Source organism: Dendrobates tinctorius, unplaced genomic scaffold, assembly GCF_039654945.1.
Source record: "Dendrobates tinctorius isolate UK_male_01 unplaced genomic scaffold, ASM3965494v1 ptg000173l, whole genome shotgun sequence".
Classification (NCBI taxonomy): Eukaryota; Metazoa; Chordata; class Amphibia; order Anura; family Dendrobatidae; genus Dendrobates; species Dendrobates tinctorius.
The window spans coordinates 919,399-931,632 of record NW_027361840.1 but is presented as its reverse complement, the minus strand read 5'-3'; the positions used below and the strand labels follow the sequence as shown (position 1 = coordinate 931,632).

General features: G+C 48.7%; 1 long non-coding RNA gene across 7 annotated transcripts in view; it reads left to right on the top strand.

The window, feature by feature from the left end:
- LOC141053943 (uncharacterized) overlaps positions 1-12,234 on the top strand; it is a 164,120-nt gene that overhangs the window by 45,216 nt on the left and 106,670 nt on the right. The gene's annotated exons all lie outside the window — the stretch shown is intronic.

The window sequence follows — 12,234 nt, the reverse complement described above, 5'->3', positions numbered from 1 at the left end:
TAAAAACAAGTACAATAATCTTAAACAATACAAGTCATAACTGGTACAGGAGGAGAGAGGACCCTGCCCGCGAGGGCTCACAATCTTCAAGGGATGGGTGATAATACAGTAGGCGAGGGTAGAGCTGGTCGTGCAGCGGTTTGGTCGATCGGTGGTTACTGCAGGTTATAGGCTTGTCGGAAGAGGTGGGTCTTCAGGCTCTTTTTGAAGGTTTCGATGGTAGGTGAGAGTCTGATATGTTGTGGTAGAGAGTTCCAGAGTAGGGGTGATGCGCGAGAGAAATCTTGTATGCGATTGTGGGAAGAGGAGATAAGAGGGGAGTAGAGAAGGAGATCTTGTGAGGATCGGAGGTTGCGTGCAGGAAAGTACCGGGAGACGAGGTCACAGATGTATGGAGGAGACAAGTTGTGGATGGCTTTGTATGTCATGGTTAGGGTTTTGTAATGGAGTCTCTGGGCAATTGGGAGCCAGTGAAGGGATTGACAGAGGGGAGAAGCTGGGGAATAGCGGGGGGACAGGTGGATTAGTCGGGCAGCAGAGTTTAGAATAGATTGGAGGGGTGCGAGAGTGTTTGAGGGGAGGCCGCAGAGCATGAGGTTGCAGTAGTCAAGGCGAGAGATGATGAGGGCATGGACTAGGGTTTTTGCAGATTCTTGGGTGAGGAATGAACGGATGCGTGAAATATTTTTGAGTTGAAGTCGGCAGGAAGTGGAAAGGGTTTGGATATGTGGTTTGAAGGAGAGATCAGCATCAAGGATTACTCCGAGGCAGCGAGCTTGTGGGACTGGGGAGAGTGGGCAGTCATTTACTGTAATTGATAGGTTCGTAGGGGGGGTCACGTGAGATGGGGGAAAGATGATGAATTCTGTTTTGTCCATGTTGAGTACATACTACATGCATGCTACATACATACGCCACCACGTACTCCTCCAGGCCCCAAAGCAGGTGGTTGACCATCCGCTGGAAAGTGGCAGGGGCATTTTTCATGCCGAAGGGCATGACTGTGGACTCGTACAGTCCAAAGGGGGTGATAAAGGCGGATTTCTCCTGCGCCTCAGGGCTCAGGGGAATCTGCCAGTATCCCCGACTCAAATCCATGATGGATATGTACCTTGCTTTTGCCAGCCGCTCAAGCAGATCCTCGATGCGCAGCATCGGGTGGGCATCAGAGGTTGTGATGGCGTTGAGCCCCCTGTAGTCCATGCAGAACCAGGTGGTTCGATCCTTTTTAGGCACGAGGACTACAGGTGAAGCCCACGTGCTTTTTGACCGTCGAATCACCCCCAGCCCTAACATCTCATCCATCTATTGGCGCATGACCTGTTGCACCGCCTCAGAGATCCGATAAGGTGTTTGCCGTAATGCGGCATGATTCCCGGTGTCCACCTCATGAACCGCTAACTCTGTCCTCCCAGGTCGGTTGGTGAACACGTCCCGGAAGGGTTCCAGGATTTTCATCAACTGCGACCGCTGGGATACGGTTAGCAAACCACTTATCTCCATGTCCTCAAGGGACCCATTGGCCTTGGCTTGGGCCAGCATGTCCAGCAGGGGATCTTCCTCCCCATCTTCGGGCAGGTTGCAGACCGGTAGGATGCAAGCTTCACGTTCGTAGTGCGCCTTCAGCATACTGATGTGAAAGGCCATGCGCCTACCCCGAGCATGGTCAAGCGTGACCACGTAGGTGACCGGGTTGAGCTGTTGGTGGACGACGTATGGGCCTTCCCAGGCTGCCTGAAGCTTATCCGTTGGTATGGGGATCAGCACCCACACCTTTTGACCCACCTGGTAGGTCCACTCCCGGGCGTTCTGGTCATACCAGTGATTCTGGTCAGCCTGAGCCTGCGTCATTTTGTCATGCACCAACTGCGTCAAGGTCTGCATCTTGTCACGGAAGCGCATGACATAATCCACGATGGACACTTCTGTAGGGTTTGGCTCATCTTCCCAGGATTCTCTTATCAACCTAAGGGGTCCCTGGACTAGCCTGCCGTACAGGAGCTCGAAGGGGGAGAACCCGGTCGAGGCCTGCGGAACTTAAGCGAACAGCAGGTGTGGGAGGTACCGCTCCCAGTCGCGCCCTTGGGTCTCAACCAGCATGCTGAGCATCTGCGTTCACACAAACCATTAGTCTGTGGGTGATACGCACTCGATACCAGGTGCTTCTCCTGCATTTTCTCACAGAGAGCCTCCATTAGGCGAGACATGAATTGGGTCCCTTGATCGGAAAGCATCTCCCTGGGAAATCCTACCCTTGAAAAGATGGTCACCAGTGCGTCAGCCACCTTATCTGCCCTGGTTGAAGACAGAGCTACTGCCTCTGGGTACCGGGTAGCGTAGTCTACCACGGTGAGAATGTATTGCTTTCCAGAGCTGCTGGGGACAGCCAGCGGGCCTACAATGTCCACCGCAATCCTCTGGAAAGGCTCCTCTATCACCGGCAAAGGAATAAGGGGAGCCTTAAGAGCAGGCCCCGCCTTACCCACTTTTTGACAGGTGTTATAGGAACGGCAGTATTGTGTCACATCTGTCCCCATCTTGGGCCAATAGAAGTGTTGAGACAGCCGAGCCTTTGTTTTGCTGATCCCCAAGTGTCCAGCGAGTGGAATCTCATGGGCAATCCGCAACAACTCAGTTCTGAACTGTAGGGGAATGACTAGCTGTCTTTCCCTCAACCACTCCTTTTGGGAATCTCCGGGTACTGTCTCCTGGTACAACCTTCCTCGTTCCCAGAACATACTCTCCTTATCAGATTCGGAGGTGGGCATCTTGGCGAGACCTCTCAATTTCTCCAGACTCGCATCTGAGTGCAGATCAGCCTGGAACTCCTTGCTGGAGGCTGCCAGAAGTGATGTCAGGGTACCTTCCTTACTGGGACCCTCTGGAACCAGCTCTGGGTTCACCTCTGGTTCAGTCTCTCCTGTAGCAGAAGAGGGTCCAGAAGACAGTGCGCTACCTGCGATCTGGGCATTCTGACTGCGTGTGACAGCTGCTATGTATGCTGCCTCCCTGGGGATTTTTACAGACCCACCAATCGGTGCTGCCATGGGCCCTACCTCCCCATCCACCCCCAACACTTCAGGAGCAGTGCTACTTATGGGCCAGTTACCTTCCTCGGTGGCACTGGTCAGCTGCATGGCATTACCTTCCTCATGGTCCCCATGCACCTCTTTTATGAATGAGTCACCGGAGGAGGAGAAAACAAAAATACAAGCTAAGTCCAGAAAACCTGAGAAGTTGGTAACTAGCGGATTGCAGACCCCTGATCCTATTCACCACAACTAGCAGTAGCCGTGGGGGGTTCCTACGGTGGTCCTAGACCCCTCGTCACAGCCGGAGAGCTAAATAAGCCTAAAGAAAGAAAGGGGGAATCTAAACTTCCCCAGAGCAGACCCCAAAGCAATAGACAGCCCAACATGTATTGTTGGTGAAAAACAGATGAAAGCACAAACGCAGACAGAAAGACAGACTGAGCAAACGATGGGGCCCAACTAACTAGATAGGACAGGACAGAAAAGATGCTGGCTGCAATCCGCAAAAACCCTACAAAAAATGTCCCAACAGTCTGATAGGAAAAAAGTCCCTGAAGTCGCTAGACTTCAAAAACTCTATATCAGCACTCAGGTATATTCTGAAAACAGCGCAAAGAGATAAACTGATCAGAGACAAAAATGGAATTCAGCCAGTCCCAGCAAGGGCTGGCTGAACGCAAACACTAAGTAAACCAGACAAAATCTCATGGAATAGTAGCAGGGCAAAAACTTAGCTTTTAGTAGACAGGAACTAAACTGGATGCCAGAGCTCTGAGCAGAAAGGATCACCAGCAAAAAAGCAGGGCGTCGGCTGCCTTATATCCACTCAGAGATTCCGGATGTCCAATCACACTCCACCTGTTCAGATGACAGGTTCTTCCCATTCAACTCAATTTCACTACCTCCCTTCACCAGCAGAGGGAGCTCATCAGACATCACAAGTGAAGGGGAAAATGAACTCACAACACACCTCCCCATTTCCTTGAGCACCGTTGCTTGCTCCTGCCAGGGGTTCCTCAGCCGTCTCACTCCGCAGAGTGACGTGGCTGAGCACTTCGGTACCTGTGGACACATCTATCGTTTCAAAGAAATGGTTAACAGGTTCAGTCGGCACAGATACATCATCATCATCATCATCATTATCACCATTCCTAGGACAAGAATGGATATCAGATTGCTTTGGTACATTCACATCACCATCAGCATCATACCTGGGGAAAGAATGGTTGTTAGTTGCATCACTACTCATCAAGGCATTAGCAGGTAACACATTCAGTTTCCCATCATCATCATCATCATCAGGGTTAATGTTACCCTTATTATCAGATTGGGGAAGGGTGTCAGGGACATAATATGCAACCATCCGCCCCAAGTCAGTCCCCAATAAAACATCAGTGGGCAGGTTTTCAGACACTCCCACCTCCCTCAACCCGCTCTCAGCACCCCAATCAAGAAAAACCTGGGCCACTGGCAAGGGACAACGGGTGCCTCCAATCCCGGTGACAGTCAGGGTTTTCCCCTCAACAAACTCTTCAGGGGCCACCAGTCCAGGACAGATGAGGGTTCGTTCAGCCCCGGTGTCCTTGAGGCCTGTAGCAAGACGGGCCCCCACCTGAACAGGTTGAACGTTTTCGTCAGCCCTCCCAACCACACCTCGCACCAAAAGAACAGAGGCGTTGGGCCCAGAGGCCTTGGCTGGGGGGTTCTTCAGCCTATCCAGACAGCTGTAGAAGAGGTGACCAGGCTGCTGGCAGTGGTGACACAGGCGACGGTCAGTAGTAGGCCTGGTGTTGGCAACAGGGACAGGGCCTCCGGAGAGACAGCTATCTGGGGCACTGGGGTTGGTTGCAGGCTTACCCCCTCTCCAGCTGGTGGTGACTGGCCTCCGCGTCTCTGGCTTCCGGTTGGCCTCGTAGTTGTCGGCGATCTGCGCCGCTTTGTCCGCATTTGTTGGTTCACGGTCCAGGATGAACTGTCGGACCTCAGCTGGGCAGAGATGCAGGAACTGGTCTTTGATCATCAGGTCGCGTAGCTGCTCAAAGGATTCAACGGACAGTCCATGGATCCACTGGTCAAAGTGGGTCCTGAGTCCTTGCATCACATCGCTATAGCTATCGTGTGGGCCACGTTGGAGGTGCTGGAACTTCTTTCGGTATACCTCAGGTGTCAGCCGATATTTGGCGATCAGAGCCTGCTTTATGGCATCATAGTCGTCATCGGCTTCTGGTGGAAGAGAAGCAAACGCCTCCAGGGCTTTGCCTTTTAGCCCTGTGGTCAAGTACCTGGCCCATTGTTCAGGGGGCAGCCGGTACTGTCTGCAGGCTTTCTCAAAGGCTCGCAGAAACGTGTCCAAGTCCCCGTCCTTTTCCATCATGGGAAAATGCTCTGGCCGGGGTTTAGGAGTCTGGACGCTGCTGGGCTCACTGCTCCGGGCTATGGAGGACGTTCCCCCTTGTCGGAGCATCTTTAGTTCATGGGCCCTCTGAGCCTGGCGCTCGGCTCTCAGCCTCTGCTTGACGCTCAGCTCTCTCCTGTGCATGCTGGATCAGCTTCACCCGTGCCTCACAGTCTTCGGCAGGGATTGCGTCCAAGGCCATTTGCAGATAGGGGTCCACCACGCTCTGGTTGAATGTGGGGCCAGCGCTCATGAGTGGAGCCTCTGCTGCAGCCCCATTGTCACTTGGGCCAATTTCTGCGTCCGCTGAACCCTGGGTGTTGTCCAGCTGCACCAGAGCCGTGATCATTTGATCTCTGGTTCTGCTTGCGGCGTCAATGCCTCGGTACGTGCATATTGCAGCAAGGGCTTCCTTCTTCTGATGCTTATACCACTCGACTCTCACTGCCGCCATGGTTGCCAAATAAAAAATAGAAAAGAAAAATGAAGAAACGGGAGGGGATACTTGCACATACACACAAATGTCTCAGGACTAGTAACCACTGAGTCTGTTTTCCAAAACCTATGATGCAGGATTCCCACAGGACCGTGCAGGTTTTTAGTGAGAGGAATGATTGCTCAAACCAAATCACTAATGCTCTAGGATTATCCCACCGCTCTGCCAATATGTGAGGAAGAGCCCGCCGCTGTTCGCCAATATGTGACGAACGGGGGTCCCGCTGCCACCAAAATGCGACGGACAGCGGACCCTGTTTCACCACTATGTCACAATCCCACCACTGACACGGGTGTATCAGCGGACGGAGGGACGCAGCACACTGCCGGCACACGGCTATCACAGGCACAGTGGGGGCTTATCTTAGTTATCCCACCACTGGCACCATGTGACAAAAATATCCAGCAAGCTAATCTCGCTCTAACAATTTGCCGCAGGGGGGTATTTTGGGTGCCCCACCACTGCTATCAATCTTCTACGAACTGCGGGGATTTATGTATATCCCACTTTCTCAGTTCCACTTTGGAACTCGCAGCTCTCCGGCGCCCCCCTTACCTTCAGGTCAGTCAGGGAACTGCACCTAGGATAATTAGTCACCGGATGGGCTGCTTGTTGTGGACCGGCGGTTAGGCTACTGCAGTGAGGGAATTATCAATGCTGTGGCCGCAGCCCCTCATTCAGCAATATAAGACCCTTCTGGACTGCCAACTAGCCACAACAACCGTACACAATGCGCTGCCACCAGTTTACTTAATTCACAGAGTTAATTAAGAGGGTCCTTGGCAAACCCCTTGAATTAGTAGCGATTATCTAAAAGAGGTGCTTAGTTCGTTTCTTAGAGCATGGAGACAAACTGAATAATTTTATCATTTATTTCCCAAAAGGGGCAGTGATTACAGATAAAAGTTACTATAAAGTTGAGACATTACATATGTACAGTTACAAATATGAAACAAAAGAATGTATGAAAGCAGAAAGTACACTCATGGTTGTTCATGACTCTTTAGGCAAAACCATGTGGCTGAGTGGGGGAGGGGCGGCTTACCAAACGTCACCGCTCATCTGCATGTCTCTTTGGCACCAGGATTTGAGCTGCTCTGCCCTCCCTGTACGGGAGCAGTACCTTATAGCCCCTGGTGTGTGACATCACCGAAAGGGGCAGTCTGGAGAGTGCCCACCTCTCCCTCTTCAAGTTATGATTTGGCTACCAACTTTAGAATAACCATAACTTAGTGAGAGGAGCTTGCACAAACAAATATTTGGTATCATTGGTTGTAATTAACCGAATAGAATCCGAAAACACCAAACATGCCATAACTGGGACATTCTATTTGGGTGCAATCCATATCTCAGTCTCTGGACGTCTGAGGACTACGCAAAAGGCACCGTAGCGAAGCTGGGACTGCTCAGATCACAAAAATATGATTATTCTGTCTCTGCTTTGTATGGTTTTTGCAATGTGGTCTCTTAAAGTTCTACTCCTACACATGTCTTAAACAAAGGGACATCTTTTCCACTCAGCTAATTAACATTCCTAGCTCACAGGAAATGCTGGTTTCAAGTTTCACAGGGCTCTGCACATGAAGACACTGGTGTGTGTGAAGAGAAGGGGGGTGCTGCAAAGCTGGCAGTCTACATTGTCATAGGATGGAGGATTTCTAGGGTTCTAGAAACATCTTTTACAGAAAAAAAACTCATAATTCTCAGACATTGTATCTCACAAACCAGCCAAGCTTTCTTGCAATAATGCCCGCAAGGTGCGCGGTTTGGCGATGCTTTCCAAGCAGCTGGTCCCGGCTGTACCCAACGATCTTCTTGCTGAGGGAGACTCTTCGCTTTTCCCAGAAGGCACCTGGAATATGCAAATTGACCTCCTCAAGCTTCAATCCCCAATTTGGTGATGCTTTCCAAGCAGCTGGTCCTGGCTGTACCCAACAATCTTCTTGCTGAGGGAGACTCTTCGTTTTTCCCAGAAGGCACATGGAATATGCAAATTGTCCTCAAACGTCAATCCCCGTTTAGGTGCTGTTGCATTCCCACACCCTGGCACGCCACAAAGGAAAGACAAAGTCCCGTCTGTTGTGTGTGATATGTACCAAATAGAACACTCATATTAGACCCCAGGGTTTCTTTTGATTCTGTAATCTCAGCTTCAGTTAAACGGTTCACACAAAAAAGTCCAGACTCCATGTTCATACTCAACAGTTCAACTTTACTTGAAAGCAGGGTTCTTGATACAGCCATAACACAGTTCACATACATTGGCATTCCTTGAGCTTTTCCTGCCTTCTCTGACAACTTCCTTCCTGAAGACACTTGTATCCCTGTCTCTTCCAACAATCTCTGTCCCGCATATACTTCTTTCTCGTTTGCAGCGTCCGTGCCCCTAGGTCCACCATCTTGCTCCCATTCCCTTTTCTGAGGTACACTCAGCTCTGCCTAGTCCCGGCCATTAGCCCCTGATCCCCTTTGGAATGGTTGCTTCAATAGATGCTGACCACTCGCACGCTGCTCAGCCTGGGGTCCCTCATTGCCTCAGCAATCTTCACCCCCAGGGCTATCTATTTGCCCTCTCTCACTGCTACATCAGTAGTCCTCACTAAATACGAAGTTTCACACTATCATTCACTGCTCTTTATTACACCCATCTCTAACTCCTCCTAAACTGGAACCCCTTATTAAACTAAGCTTATCCTGGCATTTCCATTTCCTACCTTTATTGTGCCCCACTAATCTGTTCCCAATATTGTCCTATCCTACTGCTACCCTTCTATTCTATCTTTTATATCTTTCACTACTCCTATACCAAGTAAATGTAAAGTACATACACAATATAATAACGTAAACATTCATAAAACTCTATGAAGCAGCTCATATTCCATTTTCCAAATAACTTTATTAAAATTTTAAGAAATAACAGTAATATTTCACATTGATCATTAAATGCAGAAGTTACATTTTTATGTAAGACAAGGGGAAGGGAAGGATAAGGGGTTCGGAATAGGTTTTTAAGTTGCTTTATTAAGACATACAAAGGGCAAAACAAAAGGAAGGGAAGGGGAAATATAAACTAAACTAACAATGTCATGTCTCTTCGATATATTTGGGGATTGAATAACCCCATAAGGAAAAGACAAGACACTAAACTAACAATATTATTTCTCTGCAATATTTGCCAACACTGTGTTACGGTACTGCGGCACAGGACTAGGGTAGGAAGGGGAGAACTGACCCTGCACTGCGACTAGGCTTACACCCTACGATGGAGTGGGCGACCCATTCCTTGTGAATAGACCCACCGACGATCCTAGGCTAATCTTAAGAGAAGACAAATAGATCGGGGGAAGGGGGTCTCTGAAATATCTAAGGACTGGGTACAAAAATGGGTCACCTCCTAATAGAAAACAAAGAGGAGACTGCAGAAACAAACTGAAAACGGAAACTAAGACTAGCAGAACCAGAGGTCCCAGAACTGCACTAATTAAACACACAGAGAGCAAGGCTCCAAGCCAGACTTCAAGGAGATTAACACTGATTTCCAGCAAGGAATGGGAGACAGGTGCAGGTTAATAAAGGGTGATACAATCACCTGACTCAAGACAAACTCAGCACCAGGGAAAAAAGACCAGCAGCCAGAACACTACAAGAAAATGGCGGATAGTCACAAACTGAACAGATTCTAACACACTGTATATAGGCGGGAGGCATATGGCGGCCTCTGTCACCCCCTTAAAGTCGGACAACACAGCAGCAAATATAAAAAATAAAAAAACAATTGTGTTGTTCCTCTAAATGTATCAATAAGGCGCAATGTGCCAGCAGCATATGGAAGTACACAATGAATCAGGGGTAAATAATAGAATAGAACACCGGCACCAACCACACATCTGCTGTTTGATCCCCATCCACAGCTCCTGCGCGGTGTGGGATTAGTCCCCCAAGCAGGAGTTTAAGAATAGCTTGCTGCTGTTTCCCCCTGACTGTGCTGAAGATGGTGGTGCAGGTCTTCCTGTGACCAAATGAGGAGGCGGTGGAGGAAGTGAAGGTATGAGTAGGAGGCAACCTGGAGAGATAAACATCCAGCAATACTGGGTGGTGATAGGATGTCAGGTAGAACGCCTTCCGCCTCTGTCCCAGCCACCACTACATTTACCTAGTAGGCAGTTAGGGAGATGTAACATCCCTGACTGAGCTTACTGGTCCACGTATCAGTGCAGAGTACACACAGAAGCTTAATGGAATGCACTCCCACAGACAGGGGAATGTACAGTACACAGAGCAGGTTAAGGCTGTGTGCCCACGTTGCATTTTTGTAAGCGTTTCCGCAGCGCTTGAGCCGGATCAGACGCTGCAGAAATGCTTAAAAGAAGCTTCTCATTAAATTTAATGCATTTTTGGCTTTTTATGCCAATGCATGCGTTTTTTTCCGCTGAGGAAATACTTAGCGGCTAAAAATGCAGCATGCTCATTAATTTCCGCATTGCTCCATGTTTTTAGCTGTTTTCAATGTTCCCAGAAAACGCGCAGAAAAAAATGCATCAAAAACGCGCGTTTTCTGGGAAGGAGTCCTGGTTTCTGAGCGTTTAAAAACGCTAACGTGGGCACATGGCCTAAAGGACAGTACTCCCAAAGGCAGGAGGGTGAAGAGTACACACAGCGTCTTAAATAACAGAGCTCTCATAGGAAGGGAGTTGCAGAGTACACATGACAGCATAAAGGACAGTGATCCCACAGATATGGGTGCAGAGTACACACGGCGGCTTAAAGGACAGTACTCTCACAGATAGGAGAGTGTAGAGTGCACACAGCAGCTTAAAGAACAGGACTCTCACAGACAGGAGATTTCAGAGTACACACAGGGGCTTAAAGGACAGTACTCCCACAGATATAGGTGCAGAGTACGCAGAGCAGCTTTTAGCACAATATTCCCACAGGCAATGGGTGCAGAGTACACAGAGCGGCTTTTAGCACAGTACTCCCACAGGTGGGGGATGCAGGGTACACAGAGTGGCTTTTAGCACAGTACTCCCAGAGGCGGGGGTCCAGAGTTCACAGAGAAGCTTTTAGTACAGTATTACCCCAGATATGGGTGCAGAGTACACAGAGTGGCTTTTAGCACAGTACTCCCAGAGGCGGGGGTGCAGAGTTCACAGAGAAGCTTTTAGTACAGTATTACCCCAGATATGGGTGCAGAGTACACAGAGTGGCTTTTAGTACAGTACTACCCCAGATATGGGTGCAGAGTGCACAGAGCGGCTTTTAGCACAGTACTCCCAGAGGTGGGGGTGCAGAGTTCACAGAGAAGCTTTTAGTACAGTATTACCCCAGATATGGGTGCAGAGTACACAGAGTGGCTTTTAGTACAGTATTACCCCAGATATGGGTGCAGAGTACACAGAGTGGCTTTTAGTACAGTGCTACCCCAGATATGGGTTGCAGAGTACACAGAGTGTTGTTGCAGAGTGCGCAGTCACTATCTGTCCCTCACTCCAGCTGCATCCTATCTCTACACTAATCAGAACAGAATGGCGGCCGACTCGTGATCTGGCCTTTATACAGGCCTGGTCACATGCTACGCCAGCAAATTACAGCTATGTCAATACTTGGAATTGCTGTGATGGCTTTGGAAGTGCCCACAGTCTAAAGGCTTGCTGATTGGCTGTGCTATAGCCTTTCAACAAGCTTTATTAGACAAAAAGAGTAGTATACAGAGGTATGGATGTCAAATGGGATACTATAAATAATAACATACCAAGCAAATTGTAGATATTATCCCACATTAATAAAAATACCATGGACTGTAAAGGGACCAATTGTCAAAATTCACAAAGAAAGGGGAGGAAGAAAAACTTCCAAGACAACTCAAGGTCATAATATAAAATTGCTTTATTGGATTACAGGGGAAGGAACAATAAAACATGCTAAAATGCTGATAACTTATCAAAAAACATAAGGACACGATGGACCCTGTACTTGCTTGCTTGCACTTGCGCTCATCAGGTAATTTGGGACACGTGTTGTTACTGTGCGGGTATATGTGCCTTCTTTTTCTATGGCCTATGTGCAGGATTTGGTTACCGGTTTAATTATTTGGTCAGTGACATGGCAGTTTACCGCTTACCTACTTGTGTCCTTCTCATATCTTCTATGATTATTATAACATAAGCAGCAATTATGGTCCATCGTGTCCTTATGTTTTTAGACAAGTTATCAGCTTTTTAGTATGTTTTATTGTTCCTTGCCCTATAATCCAATAATGCAATTTTATATTATGACCTTGAGTTGATTTCTTGGAAGTTTTTCTTCCTCCC